A 19,132-nucleotide genomic window follows, 5' to 3' on the forward strand; every position below is an offset into this window, starting at 1 on the left:
TATGCTCTTTACATTTCTCCACTCCCGGGGCTGCTTTGCACTGGGCCAATGTCCCAGTGTATCTTAGAGCAGCCTGACAGCTGCTCTAAACTGTGCCAGCTGCTGCTGGTCCCAAGGAGCCATTATTGCAGCCTGGAATTACTGGGAGAAATGAGGACCATGATCATGCCCTTTTTTCCTGGCCATGTACCTAAAACTGGCAGCCAGGAGATGGTGATGTAGGAACTGCTACAGCAGCTCTACACCGCCCAAATATTGCCCAACACAAAGGAGATCTGCCAGAAGCTGGTCCAGGATTGGAGAAGTACAAAGCTCCCAGAGGATGGAACAGTGCAGAATACCCAGAGGATGGCCCAGAACAGAGACCTTAGAGTACAATATTTAGCACATGTCACTGATGCAGACAGAACTTTGGGCATATTCAGAAACCCATACTGCAATTGTTCCAGGGTTTGACTTTAATCTGCCAACGTATATAACCATGGAAGACTTCTTATGTGCATAAGTCTCATTCCAGAAACATATCTTTCTAGCTCTTAATAATCATACCTCCTCTTCCCTGGCCATATTTCCATGACTAGTTTTGTTTCTTCAGAAATATAGTTAGGCCTTCTGGATCAACTTTAAGCTTTATGTACCCCACCTGCACACAGACATTCACTTCCTTTCATAAACCAATACTTGAAATATTGAGTACAACAATCTGTTTACTTTGAAGTGCTTTACAACTACGCACTTTACACAAGTCTGAACTGTCAGGGTTAGTAAAAAGACATGGGGTATAAGGGCAAAAGAAGAAAGCACAAGTATTTATCAGTGGCTGAGGAACATGACAATCTTATAGGCGAAAAAGCACTTAAGCATGTGCTTTGATCCCACTGAAGTCAAGAGAATTATTCACACGCCTAAAGTTAAATACATTCTTAAGTGTTCTACTGAATCAGTGCCCAAAGTCCTTTGATATATTCCTTTTGCCAAATCTATTATCAGCTTGTACTTTTTTAAAGTGGCATATGTACCTTCCTTGAGTCTCCCTTATGAAGTCCCTAATATACTTCCATCATTTGAGAACTAAAACATAGGGAATTATTTAGAGAACGTAATTTTTCAACCAAAGAATTCTGAAGAGACTAGAATCAATTTTAACAGCCATTAATAAATGTGAGATATATACTAAATCATCATAACCTCCATGAGACTTGCTTGCATTGCTCTATTTTGGTGCAATTTGATTGGCACAACAGTTTTGCTTTGGAATTGCTTGGAGTTTGCTTTTTCAGTTAACATTCTGAAGGAAACAGAAAGGGTTTCTTCACTTGCTTTAGTTGGCAGCAATTTCTTCAGACGCTACAGTAAAGCAAACAAGTATGGTAGAGCGTCAGTGGCTGAGTTTAAACAAAGAAAAAAAAAGGTTTTCTATGGAGTAAGAGGACCAAAGATAGATCCACATAATGTGACAGAACAAACTAAAAACTGATCAAGCCCACAGAACATTGAACAGTGTCCAAAACTAATACTAGTAAAGCAGCATCATTTCAGAAACATAGACTATAATAATAATATTGATGCATAAGAATGAAAAGCCTTATGGGAATGCAGTTAATTTCTTCTTCCAGGACCTTTCCAGCTGTATGAAATGGAAAGGTATCCTTCAAACCTCTGTGAAAATAACATGGAATTACTCTCCTGGAACAGAGCGATGGTCCATCTATTATATTATTATAGTAAAGTTTTACATGGATTGTTTGGGTTAATTTGAATCTGAATCTCATTTGGGGACCTGAAAAAGTGTGACCTCACATGAAATAAAGGTGGGGGAAACGGTTGGAGGAACCCTTGTGGACTGAAACCATAAAATGTACACATCTCTCCTTTCAAACACAGACAAGCTGCTTTGTTTAGCATGAATTAAGAGAAGAATCTATGAAAAAGACAATTCACATAAAATTAATCAGTAAGAAGCTTTTCTCTTATCTATTGTTCTTCTCTTTGATTATTTTTGCTTATCTGTGTCCTTGTTTTTCCTTTGGATCAAATCCTGGTCTCCTTAAATCAAACAACTGAATTATCACCTTTTTTTCTTTGTATTGTGGGGCTGGGAAGGAGACCCAAAGGACCTTGTTCCTCCCTAGCTGATACATCCTCAAGCCCTCTGAACTGCAATAGTACAACTGGTTGCTCTAATTTCAAACATCAGCATCCACAAGGAAAGAATCCATACAAAAGCAACAGCCAAAAATAGACTTAAGAGCATTGCTGACAGAGCATGATTGAAATACATCTGACCTTCAGCCTGCGAATTTGGATAAATCTAGCATTATGTTAAGTGTCAAAAGCTTTCCATCAGAAAGGCTATGAATTCTATTAACCTGTAACATTTATTTAATCTCGTACTGCCTTGAACTAAAATTGAACATTTTATTGTCTAAAAATGTATTTTTCAAGTAAACATTTGACTACATTCTTCTTTTTGAGAATCTCCTTTAATTTTTTTGATACACCTTTAAAATCTATAGACCAGATCCTAAAGTGTAGTTCCATTGACTTTAATATTGTTTTACAACAGCTGAAGAGCCGTACATGTTTGAAACTATACAAGTGTAGGGTTGTAATTGCAACATTTCAGATCAGTATTTTTGCCCTTGATATTTTAGGTCCTGTTTGGCAAAGTGCTTCATCATGTTGAATAGCCCCAATAAAATTAATAGGATTACCCATGTACTTGAGTATTTTGTTGAATTGAGGCCAGAATTTTCAAAGAGGTGTAATACAGTTAGGACACTTGAAAGTTTTATTGATATGACTATTTTGATTAGGGATGTGATTTTTTAAAAAAATAGTTATACTTATAAAATCCCAAGTGTGGAAATGGTTATGTGGCTTATATTGGTATAGTTACTTCTTTTCCATAGGGTAATAGCTATACCAATACAAAGTACTTTTATACCAATATAATTGTGTGAACATGAGGAAGTTGTATCATTTTAAATACACCTGGTACAGTTAAAATAATACTACTTTCTAATCTAATGTACTCATGCCTGTAGGTGCCTGATTCCCACTGACTGTCAATACATGTTGAAAGTGTATCAATTAACAACTTATCTACTTGTTCCTTTTGGAATCAGATATAAAGAAAATATACAGAACTATGCATAGGTTCATAGATGTTCCAGTCTTTAAAACTGCTGAGACCTGATACTGCCATGGCAATCAGGTGCCTAAATACTGCTGATGATCTGGATCTGCGTGCCTTCAACACTTACTTATATGAGAGCTGAGGGTGTGCAAGTTGTCTAACAGAAACAGGATTCAACTCTACAAAACCAACTTCCAGTCTCACTTGTCCTCTAAATACATTAATATCCCACCATCTGGCATGTGCATTATCTGTCTGATTTTATCTGTAAGGGAGACATTTTTCTGACATCAGAGGTCATGGTCTTCAAAACAATACAGCACAACGTTAATATCATATGGTGCTTGTGATCTTAAAAGTGAAACTGTACAAGTGAATTCTGTGTGTACTGAATTCAAGGACAGTGACATATAAATATAGCTTTAATACATTTTAAATTTCTTGGCTGTGTCCACTTACTTAATATAGTCTTTTAAACTGTTCCACATTGTGAATGAGCTGTTGTCATTGTACCTAGATTTGACATTGAAGTCTGCCTATGCTTTCTTCCTCTTCTCCTTGTGTTACATTTTAATAAATGTTCTCATCCTGCTTCTTTCTGAGATTATGGAAGCATGGCAGTGCTTCTATAGATCATGTTGAAACATAAGATCAAATTTAGCTCGAGTTAATAGACGTGTTCTTATGCTGGGCCTGAGTTTGGTACAATGCTTTTATTGTATGTCACAGTGGAAACACCTACCTTTAAAATAGCTTTAGAGGTCTGCTACCTCATGTTTACTCACAGGCCAGAGAAAGTTTGAACCAAATCTGATAAGCAACTTTTGATGTACAGAACACTGAAAAATACATTTTTTCACTTTTCAAAAATTAGTTCTCATAATCTTTCCCATCCATATCATGTAATTAGTGTGATCTGGAATGGAGCTGAATGAGTTGTTCAGAATAATCTTCATATTTATCTGATGGTTATAGCTCTTCTTTCTGTTCAAAACTTATCCATGAATAGATTTTGATCTTTAGGAATTTGTTATCCTAAATTGTTGAAACTCTGTGCAAACACATTTCAGTGTATGGAGAGTTCATGAACTAGTAGTTTCATCTGCTTTGTCTTCAGTTATTAGCTATTAACTAATTGCGGTGTAATGGTCATCTCTTTCACATGGTACTGTTTCTGCTCTTTGACCAGATGATTGAAATTATGTCAACAGAGAGCGAGCACTTCCGGGATAAGTAGTGAACACATATGTTTGCATGAAGAACAGCCATTCTCCACAATTTCTGCAAACAAACAAACTTTCATGAATGTTTGCAAAAAAGCAGATCAGAAGGCATGTCCCTGTTAAAAATCAATTTAGAATTAATGAAAATGCTCATATTATATATATAGTGATAAAGTCAGGCCAGAGGGCCTCAAAAGGGCATACAAGGGCCAGAGGGTGAGCCCTAGAATGCCAAAAACCCTTTTTCCTACAAGCAGGGGAGAGATTATTGCAGGGCAATTAGAGACACCTGGACCCAATGAAGGGCTAGTCCAGGTGTACTTAAACCCTGCCTTCCCTAAAGGGGGAGAGCAAGCTCCCAGAAGGCTTGTGGTAGCTGGAGGAGAGACTCCCACCCGGGCTAGGAGATGGTGCTTCTCTGGCTGCAGAGAAGAGGAAAACCCTATGCCCCAGCCGGCAGTGGGAAGCTGGAGCAAGGTACCTCCCTGGGGAGATGAGGTTACATAAGGTTACACAAGAGAAATGTTAAAGGATTAAAGCAATCAAATACATACAAATAATTTGAAAGTCCATATATATATCAGGTTTCTAGATGAATTGTGGAGTTGTAGGCTTGTATAGTCCCTCTAGTGTACATCCAGTACCTGGATAGGTCTCAGTCCTTTGTTTCACAGCTTCAGTTGCAGATGACTTGATCCAGAGGTAGATAGGTGGCTGAAGGCTGAACTCAACTGAAGACAAAATGGATCCCGGGCACCTGCCGTTTATGTCCTCTGGCCCTTGCCATGCTGTGTGTGGAATTTCACAGGAACCAAAATGGAGTCCAGAGTCACATGAGCAAGTCCTGGTGACTCATCAGGTATATCCCTGGCTTCTCCCCCGACCCCCTTGAACCTGTGGGACATTAAGCAGGCCATCCTTGCAGCCAGCCTGTCTGGGTCATTACCCAGACACAGCACAATTTGAAATACAGATATATCAACCATATCCATAACTTCCATTACACATATAACACATAAACAGTATCATCTTACTTAGCACGTTATAGCCTTTCTGAAAGTACCTGACATGGCATATCTCTCATGAATTATTATGATTTTGACATACTGATGTCAAACAATATACTAAATGCTCCCCTCCCCCAATCCAGCTAGCATGACAAGGTCTATGGGCAGATTTTATAACCTCTTGATTTCAATAAGAGTTGTAAGCACCTAACGCCCATCAGGTATTGGCATCAAGGGTCCAGTGAAAAGGCGTACCCTTATCTTTCAGCCAGCAAAGATTTATTTGAGTTTTACATTAGAAACAAAAGCTGTAGCCTTCCAACAGTGCAAAGGACCAGACTGCTAGATGAGTGGTTTTCAATCTGGGGTCCACACCTCCATTTGGAATTTTGTAGGGGTCTGCAAATGAAAAAAAGGTTAAAAAATCACTGTGCTAGATATACTCATCATATAATGAGATGGCATCTCTGTGTACAAAAAAAAATCATGTCAATGATCAGTCACTCAAGCAATCTGCTTGGCTGAGTATTCCTAGGAGCTTTACAATTATCCTTCAAATCTGTACATTTTTGGTTTTTCTACAGGCCTGATCCTACATTTTGCTTGAAAAACTCTGATTTCAGAGGGAGTTCTGTGTGTGAAGGGGGCCACAGGAAATTTGCATGAAATAGTCTTCTGCTCTTAAGGTTTAATGGTCCATTTAAAAGTTTAAAATTACAAATATATTTTTTAAAAATATTTTTAATGATTTAATGCCTTCCATCCAAGTCTATGTGTAAGCAATCAGCATATATACAAAACTTGGCAATACTTTGAATTCTAATAAGTTTACCAAGAAATACTCAAACTAGATTTTAGGTTGGTATGCTTTAGAACATCAAGTAATCCATTAAAGTATGTAATTAAAATAAAAGAGGTGGGATGCCAGAGAATACTGGGTGCATAGAAAAAAATCATATCATCACCAGATCTTAAATCATGCTCACAGTTTAAAAGATAATGTTATAAGCAAGGCATGACAATGTGTCCAACTGCTAGAAATCCTGCTGTAATTTACAGAATAAATTATTAGACATTCAAATCAGATGCTGTAAATTAAAATACAAAACATGCAGCCATTACCACCAATATATTATAGACACAGATACGGTTGCCTTACATTTTCCATTATGAGACCCTGTTTTCATCTACTCATAACCTTGACAAACACTGACTGTTTGGCCTGAAGTTTTCCATGCTCAATTTATTTGGAATGTTTCAGCTAAAATAATTCAGCAATTTCTGAGAATTAGACTGGTGAAAAATATAGAGTCTAGCCCATGTTAAAAATAAAACAACCATTTCATTTCTACTGCCTCCATGCTTTGGAGCAAGAGCTCTAAATTTGGTGGTCAGTGGAGGGATCTGCTCCTTTTGCCATCCCCATGAACATATGCCCAATTTAGCCAAGTTATAACACTGAAACTCAGTTCTCATATGTTCAGTAAAGACTTGTTAGAATTTGGCAGCTAAATTCTCTAAAGCAGTGTTTCTCAATCCATGGCCTGCTGGTCACTAGCAGCCCAATCAGCACACAGCTGCGGCCCATGTGACATCCTCAGGCCCATACAGGTAATATGTATATTGTGTGGATGTGGCCCACATAACACCTAGAGAGCTGCACATGTGTGCCTCAATGGAAAATAGGTTGAGAACCACTGTCGTAAATATTCTGTCTGCATTGAGCATGCTCCAGCCCACGTGCAGGGACTGAGCAGAACTTTCCCTGCTATTGTTCCTCAGTGCTGCCAGAGGAAACTGTGATACCGGTCACTGAAACTGTGAGCAGGCAGCCTGTCTCTCAATTCTCTCCCTGCTTAACCTCTGGTGGTGAAGAGAAGGAGGAATCTGCCTGGCTGGAATGCAGAGGGGTGTGGGAGAAGGATGCAACCTTCATTTTGTCATTTCCTAACTTTTGGTTGCTTGACTTTGCAAACTTAACATTCTTTTAACTTATTGTTTTTATGTACTAATATAAAGAGTGGATCCAGCGTAAATACTCTAATAGTTTAATGTCTATTCAAGTAATGTACACTAGATGAATGTTCAACTACTTAAATAAATTAGATCATATATTATTGTTGAAATGCCGTTTTCAAGTGCACACAGTTTCTTACACAACACCCATTACCATAGTATCTGAGTCCCTTCCAAACCCAGAATGTCCATTCCAACCTTGCCTATAGAATTACTGAACACTATCAAAACATGTGAAGCAGTGGGTGTATGTAATGAGGGGGCGTGACCACCTTTGGAGATGAACAGAGAAGGATGGCCCAACCCCTGGTGGGCAGAGGGGTGGGACAGGAAGTATAAAAGGTAGGCCCTCTAGCTCAGTTGGGTGGGAGCTGCTAGAAGTAAAGGATGTTGCTTCTCTTGGGGCTGAGTGCCTGCCCCCCCCCTTGCAGTTTACCCTGATGCCCAGGTACTCCAGGAAAAGAGGGTATGAAGGAGGCCAGGTGAACCAGACAACTATCTGGTTGTGTTGTGGCCTGCAGCTGCATCAGTGAGTTGCACCCGGAGCTCTGCTGACCCAGTGGCAGAATGTGCTGAAACTGTTAGGGCCCTGGGCTTGGATGTGGTAGAGTCAGGATCTCCATCTCCCCTTATTACCCAACCCTTGGGGTGGCAGTCTCACTCAAGCCTATGAAGCCTTGATGGTGCTCAACCCCTTTGTCTGTGAGCCCCTAGACTCTGCTGGCTCTCACTTTCTTAACTGAGCCCTTGACTGCCCTGCCCAGCCTGAGGGCCTGGGACTACAGAACACTTGTTGCCTGCAGGGGACCCAGCCTGCCCCTCCACCCCTGAATACTAATTTCCCCTTCAAGCCACAGTACCCATAGAAGCACCATAGTGAGGGGAGTGGCTTCCCTCCCAGACAGACAGGGAGGATCAGCCCTTACAATGTACAAGTGATGACCTGAATGTTAGTGTACCTAAAATGCCTTTTTCCCTTAGCGAATCTAATAGAAGCTGGGATCCAGAGACTTGCAGCACCAGGTAATGAAAACTGATTGTTATGGGTAGCTTAGAGACCTAGTTTTATTTTTCACAAAGCCTAGCCAAATACAATTATTTTGTTAGCTACAATATTGAAATATCCTGAGACCCAGGTGTTTACACCTGCACTTCCCTTCAAGCAGCTGTCTGTTCTAAAAGCTCATCTATCTCACCTTGGTTTCTTGGATGGGTTATTAGTTAACAGAAACATACAAAGACTTTTTCCAGCTTCTGAAAACAGTTAAGTACCAAAAAAGCAGTAGTTCATCAGGCTATAGCTATTTAAATTATCTCAGAACAATTTAATAGTAGCATAAAATAGTATAGTTATGAATCATAAATTGCTATGTAGAAAACCTTTTACATAAATTCTGAGTTGCATAAAATGCAGAGGGTTTTGAACAATATAGAGTTTTTTTTTTAACCAGAGAAATGATTTTTCAAAATTGCTAAGAATATTACCTTAGAAATGTCAGGAACTAATAAAACTGCATAGTACATCTAAGCTCGTTCATAAGGCTAAATTCTTATTTGATGCAAACTAATTGATATTCCTCATAGTTCAGGGCCTGAAGCTGACAATTTCCATACAATGTGAAAACATAGCTTGGCTTCCAGTTATATTGCTATTTTTAATTTTAAAATCTATCCATGGATGGAAAGGCAAGTGGCATACCCATCTGTTTAATCTTACTTTAAGCAGCCCTGATTTCAGTATACCTTAAGAACAAAATGGTCCGTGCAGCTTTTGGCTGTGTAACCCTGTTTAACACTAAGTGGTATCATTTGAAATGGGGCAGGTGCTTTATTATCAAAGTAATAATGACTTGTGTGCTTAGTGATGTTTCTAAAACTATTATTTCAGTTTCTCAGCCTGCTTCTTTACACACAACTCTATACTTCATCTGCCTTTATGGGCAATTCAAGCAGGAACAGAAGCATTCTCTTTTCTTTATTTGTTTTGTGCATTGTTATAGTTCATGAAACACAGATGTACAGTGTTCCCTTTTTGTATTTGCTTGCTATTCTTCTCAGTGCAATTCCTTCAGGAGCCATGTTGCCACAAGTTCTCCTGCCACCCGTAGCTCCCTAGCTATCCTTCTCCTGGGGTTCCCCTGAATGGAGACAGCTGTAAATTACATATTGTCTGTCTTGTTAACTTTTCAGCTACAATCCTGCATACAGAGAACAGGCCAAGTGGATGGTTATTCTCCCCACCGTTGATCCTGACCTTGCACAGAGTCTCCATAGTATTGTGGAAAGGGGGAACAATGATTTTAAGCTCCTGAGTTGCTCCATTGCCTTCAATTCATGGGCTTAAAGTTAGGCAGATGCTTAAGTAACCTCATTGAATCATAAGATCCCAAAATAAGCTTATATCCCTCAATGAGTAATGAACCATTTAACGCTTTATTTCCAAATATGTAAGTTACAAGCCTCTATCTCTCCTGATACCCACAACAAAGCTTTTCTAAAGCAATGGATGAAAACTTCCAAGCTGAAACCGCTTTGCAGAAAAGCTTGCACTGCTATTTTAATATTAAAAATCCATATGCAGAAATGAACAGAAGTGTGTGTGCTCTTTCCTCTGTTCTTCATTACACAGTTTTAGCTGGTTGCTGTTTTCTTTTCCTCTTCCTGTCCTGTGGATCACAGCAGTATTTGAACAAGGTCTGTTCAGCCAGGCTGAATGCATCTTCACAAATCTCTCTTCTTCCCCTCTCACCTCAAGTAAAACAGAACACTGAGAATCAGACTGCAGAGGAAGGCTGATCTCAGTAGCCACTGATTTCCTGGCTAAGATAAAGTATCTTTCATAGGCACTTGAGTTTCTAATCCTTTACTGAAAACGCATTGCAAAACATGCTTTTTGCTCTGTATAGTCCTCCAACTTGCAATGTGCTCCAAACAACAGCGGCCTTTGTTTGGACAGAGTGCCACTGAAATCAACTTAATAGACCTGAGAGTCAGTCCTGATACCCCATTTTTTCCATAATGAACAAAAAAATAAATAAACAGAGAAATGAGAGAGAAAATAAAAATGCTGAAAAATACACAATGGGGGACAATAGAAAAAGAGACAGAGCATAGATCTCATTTTCAGAAGGCCTGCTTCCCTTCTCCTGTTTCTAATGTTAAAACTCTCCATCATTTCTTTGGAATGTGACACAGCACAAAAGTCAATCTGGAAAGCATGACAGGCTTCTATTCAGAAGTAAACATGATGGTAGAATCTGCTTGGCGCAATGAATGGTCAACAATGACAGTCTTTAATCACTCTCTTGTCACTGACCCAACCATCCATCCATCAGGCACCTGTGGTCATCTCTGAACTGTTTTCAAACAGGACAGGGCAACTGTGCAGCCAATCTCTTTAAATGGGGTTTTGCTAATGACCCACAATGCAGCTGCACTCAACTTCAGACTGTTACATATTATTGTTTGAGTGCCCACTTACTTATTTTGATGGTGGGCTACCAACTCTTCACCTGGTAGATGACACCATTAAATGGCCTGGCACATTGCACTTACACTGATATAGCCGTAGGGAAGTGTGTCTTTCAATGCCAATGGGAGGGAAAGGTTATTTGTAGAGGGAAAAAATGTACAAGCAATTTGCATCCACCTTACTCTTTTCAATCATGTCAACACAGTGTTTTTCAAATCTTTCCTTGCCCCTCTGGTTCCTCTGCATCTGCATAAAAATCCCTGCACAGTCAATGAGACTATAGAGCATTCTTCTTTTCAAACAGTCAAAAGAAACATTTTTAAGAGGAACTTTTAGGATGTGCCAAAGGTCAATTTGTCTTTCAATGTCTTTCTCTAATAGTCAAGTATACTGTATTTGTGGTGCTGATGCATTTATTCAACTTGTGATGCAATATGCCCAAGACAAATGAGAAAAGTTAAAAGCATTGTGATGGGGTATACAAAATCCACATTAGACTGGAAAGGGTTAAAGGTCAATAATGGTCCCAGGTACTTCCACCCCTCCAGTCCTGCAGAATATGTTCTGATGGGAGACCGAGTTGGAAAGGGAGCAACATGACTCAAAAGGGGGAGGCTGGGGAGGATACTAACCTACCCTGAAGGGGACTAGAGAAGCCTCTTTGAGGGAGCAGGACTGTCTACTGAGCCTGGTTTGGACTGAAATTTGGTTTTTTTCCCCTTATCTGGAACCAGAAGCTGAAGAAAGAAAGCAGTGCTAGGAATCGACCCAGGCAAGGTAACTCACAGGGCCTTCTTGGAGGCCAGATGCTGCTGACCATCCTAGGGGCCTGGGTTGGAGCCCAGTGAGTGGGCGGGCCTGGGCTTCCCTACCACTGTCCCCACTGCTGGGTAGGTGCTAACTACTAGGCCACTGAGCTCACCAAGGACCCTATTACAGGCATGCACTGAAGGCATGCACTGAATAACCTCTGGATTCTCCCGGAAGAGGTGCCTCAGCAATTTCTATTATTCAGTAGTACTAGTAGCTAAGTCGTACTGTTACTTTATCTTCCCTTCTCCTCCATTATTTGACATTGGTTTCACCTGTTGTGTAGTGTGTAAACCCTAGATTGTGAACACTATGCAGGAGAGATGGCGTTTGTGTTCTTGGCTTTGACAACAGGGCACTGGTCCCGGTTTGGCATTCACCACTACCACAATAAAAATAATTTAAAATAATATTACTAGTAGCATCTTAAACGTCAGTAAGGAAAGCCATTTCAAATGACCATTTTACTTAGGAAAGCTCATAAAAGAGTAAGTGTTACTTAAAGAATTTAGACCAAGACTGTTTGGTCATGTTCCTTGCTGAGATGTAAATGCCTGTGCAAACAGAGGTGGTTGGATACCAAAAATATTGAATCAACTCCATCTTGGCAAAAAAGTGCCACAGGGGGCTAGCTGTGCTTCTTGGGGTCATATTACTTGTTAAGTGCAAGCATCCTACTATCTGATGGGGTTTATGAACACTGTTCGAAGACTGAAAGTTTCACAAATTTGAACACATGATTGGTCTGAAAAATTGTAGCAGAAAGGTGCACTGAAGTTTGTCACCCAGTCAAGAAGCAGTAATCCTATCACAATTCTACTCAGTGCTGCAAGGAGGCAGTGGCGCCCCTGAGGTAGTCTTTTATGACTCCCAACCTTTAAAGCAGCTTGGGGGCTACTGTAATTTATGCCACCTGACAATGTTCGAGAAGAGCACATGCTTGCTGGGAAGAGCCAAAGCAAAGCATTGATCAGCCACACTCAATCCCCAACACATCTTCTATGCCAGGAGCCGTGTACATATTCTGCTCCATTAGACCACTATCTGAGTGAGATCTGGCTGCTTTCTACTGCCTTTGAACTTAAAGGGTCCTGAACGAAACAGAACCCGGCCCTACATGACTAACCACATAATACCAATAATGAAGAGTGAATCATTTGTGAACAACCCATTGTCTGAAGGTTATTTCTCCAACTCATATGGCAAATACTTACTAGTAACAGAAGAAGAATTTTGACACAAAATTTCTCATCAATTTTGTTTTGGGGGGATCCAAAATACATTTTCCAAGCAGCTCTAGCTAATAATAAACAGTTTGGCCAGCTCTGGCTGCAATAAACTCCTCAGCAGTCCCTGGCATTTAACTATCAAAATACTTTCATATTTATTTTGCTTGTAGCACCTATCCCTGCTTCTGTATACCAGTGTAGGCTCTATAAAGCAACTAATGTACAGTTACCAAAATATAAACCATTCCAAATATGTGAGCTTTGAATCATCCCTTAAAAGGTTAATAAATCCAGACTCTGATGGACTAAGGAGGAGAACACATCCCAGCACCAAGGAAGACTCACAGAAAATACCTTGTCATCTCCTTTCCTTTTTAACTAGACAGCTGCTAGCTGGGACACTTCATTAAGTGCAGTTATGACTTTGTCATATTGAGTGAGAGGAACTTTCAAACGTCAGGTAGACAAGCTCTAAATCTTTTAGTGTTTTATAAATTATAATCAATATCTTAAACTACACCTAGACATGAATAAGCAGCCTGTTTAGATTAGAGTCCTTTACAGAAAGCATTGTTTGATTAAAGACCAGCCACACTCTGCATTCAATTCTGGATTCTCAGTGTTGATGTATGTTAACAGTAGCAATACTCTAGTCTCAAGATGGCAAACGTATGGATAAATGTAGCAAAGTACATATTTGATAGAAAAAAAGGCATTGCTCTTATTAACACATGCTTTTATGTAAGGCTGTTTGGCTGAGAATGAACTGAAGTGTGTATTTTCAGTGAATCCTGTTCTGTTTAACAACCTGCCTATAGTGTTAATAAAGGTATTTATGACATTCAGGTGGATAGCTGAACATAATGCATTATAATTCTGCCTGCTTAGGGGTAGGTGTGTGTCTGAAGAAAGTACTCTTGAAGGATAATTTGATGGATTTGATTCTATTACATCCGCAGCCTGTAATAAACAAATACAGCAGCAAGGCTGATACATTTTGTAAAATCTGCTCAAAAGGATTTATCTTTTGCCCTATAAAATCAGAACAAACCTGTTGGAATAGAAGTTATGACTTAAAAGGACCATTAGAATTCTCAAATTCTTACAAAGATCTTGATGAGAAAAAAGAATCAAATGACAGCTGTTCCTCTCTTCCCTTTGATATGTTTACACTATCAGGCTCAAATGATATTAACTTCAGTGGAAGTTTTGCCTGCATAAGGCCTGGGAGATATGGTCTGTAATGGCAGAACTGTCAGGTGTACAACTGAATGGAAATTCCCTTGGAAAGATGGTTTGTGAGGTTTTCATACTTGAATAATTGTAAAAGGTAGTATTTTAAAATTTAAGAGGCCCCCTAGATATTGTATAAACTGGGGAAGCTTGATACTCTATCTTCCTCTCTCCCCCAAATACTGATGAGGAAACTGGGCCAAATTTTTCATTCATCTATGAATATGTAATTCTCATTAAAGTAAGTGAGAGTCATATGTACATACAGCTGTAGGCAGAGTTTGGCCCAGTGGTGATACATTATTCCCAAATGGCTAATAAGATAGTGTCAGATGGAAAAGAAGTGCTTTGGGGATTGCATCATTATTGGTCATAACTTACATACAATACCCAAGATTGCCCTGGGCCTTGTAAGCATCTCCATTTTCAGATCTATTTATTTGGTTTCTAGGAAGTAAAAGCAAACTTCAAAGTTAGGATTACAAATGCAAAACCACATACAAAATTCCACTTTCTCTACGCACCCTTAGAAGAGTTAATGTTCTTCACACAAAATAATATACAAACATATTCCACCATATTAAGGTTCAAATGTAGGACAACATGTGAAGGAAAAGACAAAGGGTCTATTCTGGAAAGCAGCCAAGCTTGTGCTTAAAATCCCATTGCAGCTGATGGGACTTAAACACATGCTTAAGTGCTTCCCTGAATCAGGGCCAAAATGAGGGAGTCCTAAAAATCTAAAAAAGTAGAAGTCGCAGAATGATATCGGATTACTATAACATACAGCCAAGAGCCTTTTTGTAACCTCAGTTTTATGCTGATGCCTTTCTGATAGAATCAAAGTGTTGAATGGCGGAGATAAGTAAAAATCTAAAATAAGGTACAGATCCATAGTCTGAACATATTCAACAAGCTGCCTTCAGAACTGAAAAGAAAGAGAAAGTCGGGCAGCTGCATTCAATAGAGAGCAGTAGAAACAGAAAACAAAAAAAGGCAAAGTACTGATGATCCAGATTCTCATATTTACCAGACCTTATCAGAAAATCAACAAAATCTCAACTTCTTGCCAGCAAACATTTCTCTTTGTTTCATGAAATGAGTCTTCAGCTGAAGAGTCACTTGTGTGTATGAAAAGTGATGTCTGATTTTAAAATCTGTGCAGTTCTATACTGGTTAATGTGACGAAGGTAGGTGGCATAATTCCTCAGTTAAAAAGTTTTGGGGGTGTTTCTGGGGTTGTTTTGTTTTTGTCAGCTGGGACATCTGCTATCAAGTGAAATGGCAGCTGTCAATTTGAACATTTCAAGCAGATGGTAGTATTATGAATCTTTGGTGTCTTACTGATGCTAATCTATATTAAACTATTTCTTCTACTTTTTTTGGTTTTGGAAAGAACATGATGAAGGAATGCAGTCAGTATCTCTCAATAATCTATACCACAGTAGACCAAATACATATTAAGCAGTGAGCAACAGTGCTGCCATATCTTATGTCTATACATTATTATAATAATTTGGTTATTATACTCGGACACTAGTTGCAGGTGCTATACATAAAATTGCATATCTTCTGCTGTAACTCCTGTTTATAGTCAGTCAGAACTTTCCTAACATTTCATCCTGAATGCTGAAATATTCCAGGTTTGGTTTCTACCTGAAGCATTTTTTCCCCATTTATCTTCAAGCAAAAAAATGTTGAGCTGCTTTTAATCTCAAGAATTTTTTTTAAACAAAATCTTTTATTTAATAGCCCAAAGCTGAATTAAGCATCTCTTTAAGTGCCTTGCTGGAATGAGGCCAGAATTGGGACTGAGTTCTTGAAGTGAATACATGGTTTCTTAATGAGAAGGAGACCTGAGTAACACAAAAGCATTGTTGGTTTTCTGTAACTTTCAAATTAATCTCATGAATTATTTATTTGTATTGTGGTAGCACCTAGGAACCTTCAATCAAGAATCATTGTGCTGGGCATTGTACGAACAAGTCACAAAAGAGACAACCCTTGCCTCAGTTTACAGGATGCAGATAGGACAGATAATATGATAGATTAGGACAGAAAATGTGATAGATGAACCAAACAGACAAATCAGGTAGGGGAGGGTTGGGAGGATGAGGCAGCATTAAAACTAACAGAGTTGATCAGAATGCAGAAGTCACAGGAAGATATTATTTCTGTTACTAGACTGAATACTAGTGCAATGTACTTCAGAGAATCCCTACTATTGTATGCTAATATACACCCCATACCTCTTTATTTTTTAAAATCACTGTCATGCTGTCTGGAGTGGCTCACAACTGTGAGTGCCTTCCTCAGGGCAGACTGTCAGAAAAATGGCAGATATCCCAAACTGGAGGTATGTTCTATAATTAGACTTCTCCAAGCCAGTAACAAATGTGAACTCCTGGATCACTGTACCAGGCTTACCATGGAGTCACAAACAGTCCCTTTAGACTCTCCGGTCTATTCTGCCACCCAGACAAACTGAACTTTGTGATAAAAGATCACTTATACCAAAAATCACAACACATCAGGTTTCTCCCAGGCCCAAGAGACCATTCACTTTGCACAGATCAACTGGTATACTGGATCTTATACCAAAGACAGCACTGGCATCCAATTCTGTGGTAAACTAACTCAAGGTTTGTTAGCTAAGAAAAAAGAATGAGTGTTATTGAGATAGTAAAGCAGGTAAAATATATGTACAGGTGAATGAGTTTGTAATTCCAAATAGTGGCAGTGATGTAATAAACTGCCAGTTTCCCAAAAGTCTTTTCAAGGTACCCAGATTGTCTCATTTCCATCTGGTACACTACCCTGTAAGAGTCCAAACAGTCCAGAGAGGAAGGATTTTTCCTTGAATTCATACTAATAGCTTCTTCTGATAGAACACATCTGACTATATCTCTACCCACTTGGGCCTTTCCTGTGATGACGCTGAGTGAGGAATGCACTTTGAGTCATCACACCCAATGGCCATTTGCTTTGGAATTAGCATTTTTTCTGATAAAGTCCTTCATTAGCATTCCACAAGGCTTCTTTGATGTCTGATGAGTTATTTATTTACAGGGGTATTTACAGATAGTAAATGTTTGCTATCACATTATGACAGCACAAAGATAAGTAAATACAGTACATGTAACATCCTATTAGTTTTATGACGTTTAAACACCCAAAATACTTATACATTTAACAATTGCTTTGGTCTATACTAATACACAAGTGAATTGGACTGAATACACTCTGACATGACCTGGTCTCCCAACATCACATTCACCATGATATTTTTGTGTCAATGTTCTGTAGTCTTTTTTTAATTTAGATTGAATTTAGTAATTTTGTATTAAACTACCATGAGTGCTGCTCCTGTTGCTAGTGTTTCAAGCTCAACAGAGTGAAAATCACCTTTGGTGCTTTTCTCATATTTGTAGACTCTAGGAACACATGAAATCCAAGGATAGTGACCACAGACACAGTCACAAGTACAAAGTCTTATTGGTAGGGCAGGTTTTATTAAAGCAATAAGTAAAATTATAATTACTCATGCATATAGAAATCCTACAAAAACCCTTCAGTGACTAAGACTGTAGTCATACTCACTCCTCAAAGATATTCTAGTGTCTGATGAATTTCTCAACAATCATCCAAGAGTGATGAGTCCTGCCAGGGTTTCCCATTTTTACCCAACCAAGGAACCTTTTTTATATTGTTGTTCTGACCACACCTAACTCCTTATACATATGCATGAGGGGTTTAACCCTCTTTCCTTTATTTGTACTTCCACATCCCAAGAATGTTGGGATGCCCCATTTTTCATAGGTTGTTTCTCAGTTCCTCTCATTCTCATTAGCATCAACACACAACATGTATCCTGTGGTCAGGACAGGATATTCCATGATGTTATCATCAGGTGTCTCATGATCTTGGACAACACCTTGCTGTGTTTATTGCAGTCTAGTTTTTTGTAACATTACTTACTGGTACATCTTTTACAGTAATCTTGTGACTTTACTGACATAGTGTTATTCTTATGTCATCCACTCATATCAAGCATCCTCAAGCTTTTGGCCTATATGGCTATAAAAAAATCTTACAGGCTTCAGCCCGTAGATCTTTCATTCCAACCATACTTTACTTATATATCTAATACACATTCCTCACTCCTAAATACTTGTCAATCTTATACTTCTGTAATCTTACAATTTAAATCTATTTATCGTACATTGATTATATATGAAATAGCATATGAATTGACCATGACATCACATAACACAATGATAAAAGGATAATAAAATGAACTAATTGACTACAGTTCTTATGTGAAAGCTCACAGCACAGTGGGCATTTTAACCAAACAGCACACCATCTTTGTGAAGAAGAAAAATCTAGGGCAAGATTTGCTAATGTGTGCACAATTTATTGCCATTCTATATGCAAATCAAAAAAATTGCCTGAAAAAATAGCCAAGTGTGTGTAAATTATGCAAGCAAGTGCTTGTGCACTTTGGACAGCTATATTCATATCCCCAATTTAGAAAACCCAGATCCCTTGGTGCTAAATCTGATTTCATTTACACCAGTGTAACTCCATGGTATCAATGAAGTTACACTTGATATACCTTGGCATGAGATAAGAATCAAGCATGTAGAAACTTTGCTATGCAATAGAATCATACATATTTTTAGCATATAAGGGTATATTCTATGTATACAAGTCTGGTTAAAAATATTTCATACACTAAAATTGCCAAATTAGAAAAAAATCACCAGACATGTGATGATCACAATACCTATCAAAACAATCACATTAACCTTACCATTAACACCTAGCTCTTGTGAAACAAACTACAATTAGGACTAACTGGTACCCCCTCCGAAAGTTCATAAACTCACATAAGATGGCTCTGATCTGTGGTGGGAACTCTGAATGGGATTCCAGGCTCTCAACTGAGGTTAGATTTAATTACTGCAATTAATTACCTCAATGGGTTCAGCACATGTATT

Source organism: Emydura macquarii, unplaced genomic scaffold (genome assembly GCF_026122565.2).
Source record: "Emydura macquarii macquarii isolate MOO-44397 ecotype Brisbane River unplaced genomic scaffold, CSIRO-AGI_Emac_v2 contig_3517, whole genome shotgun sequence".
Classification (NCBI taxonomy): Eukaryota; Metazoa; Chordata; order Testudines; family Chelidae; genus Emydura; species Emydura macquarii.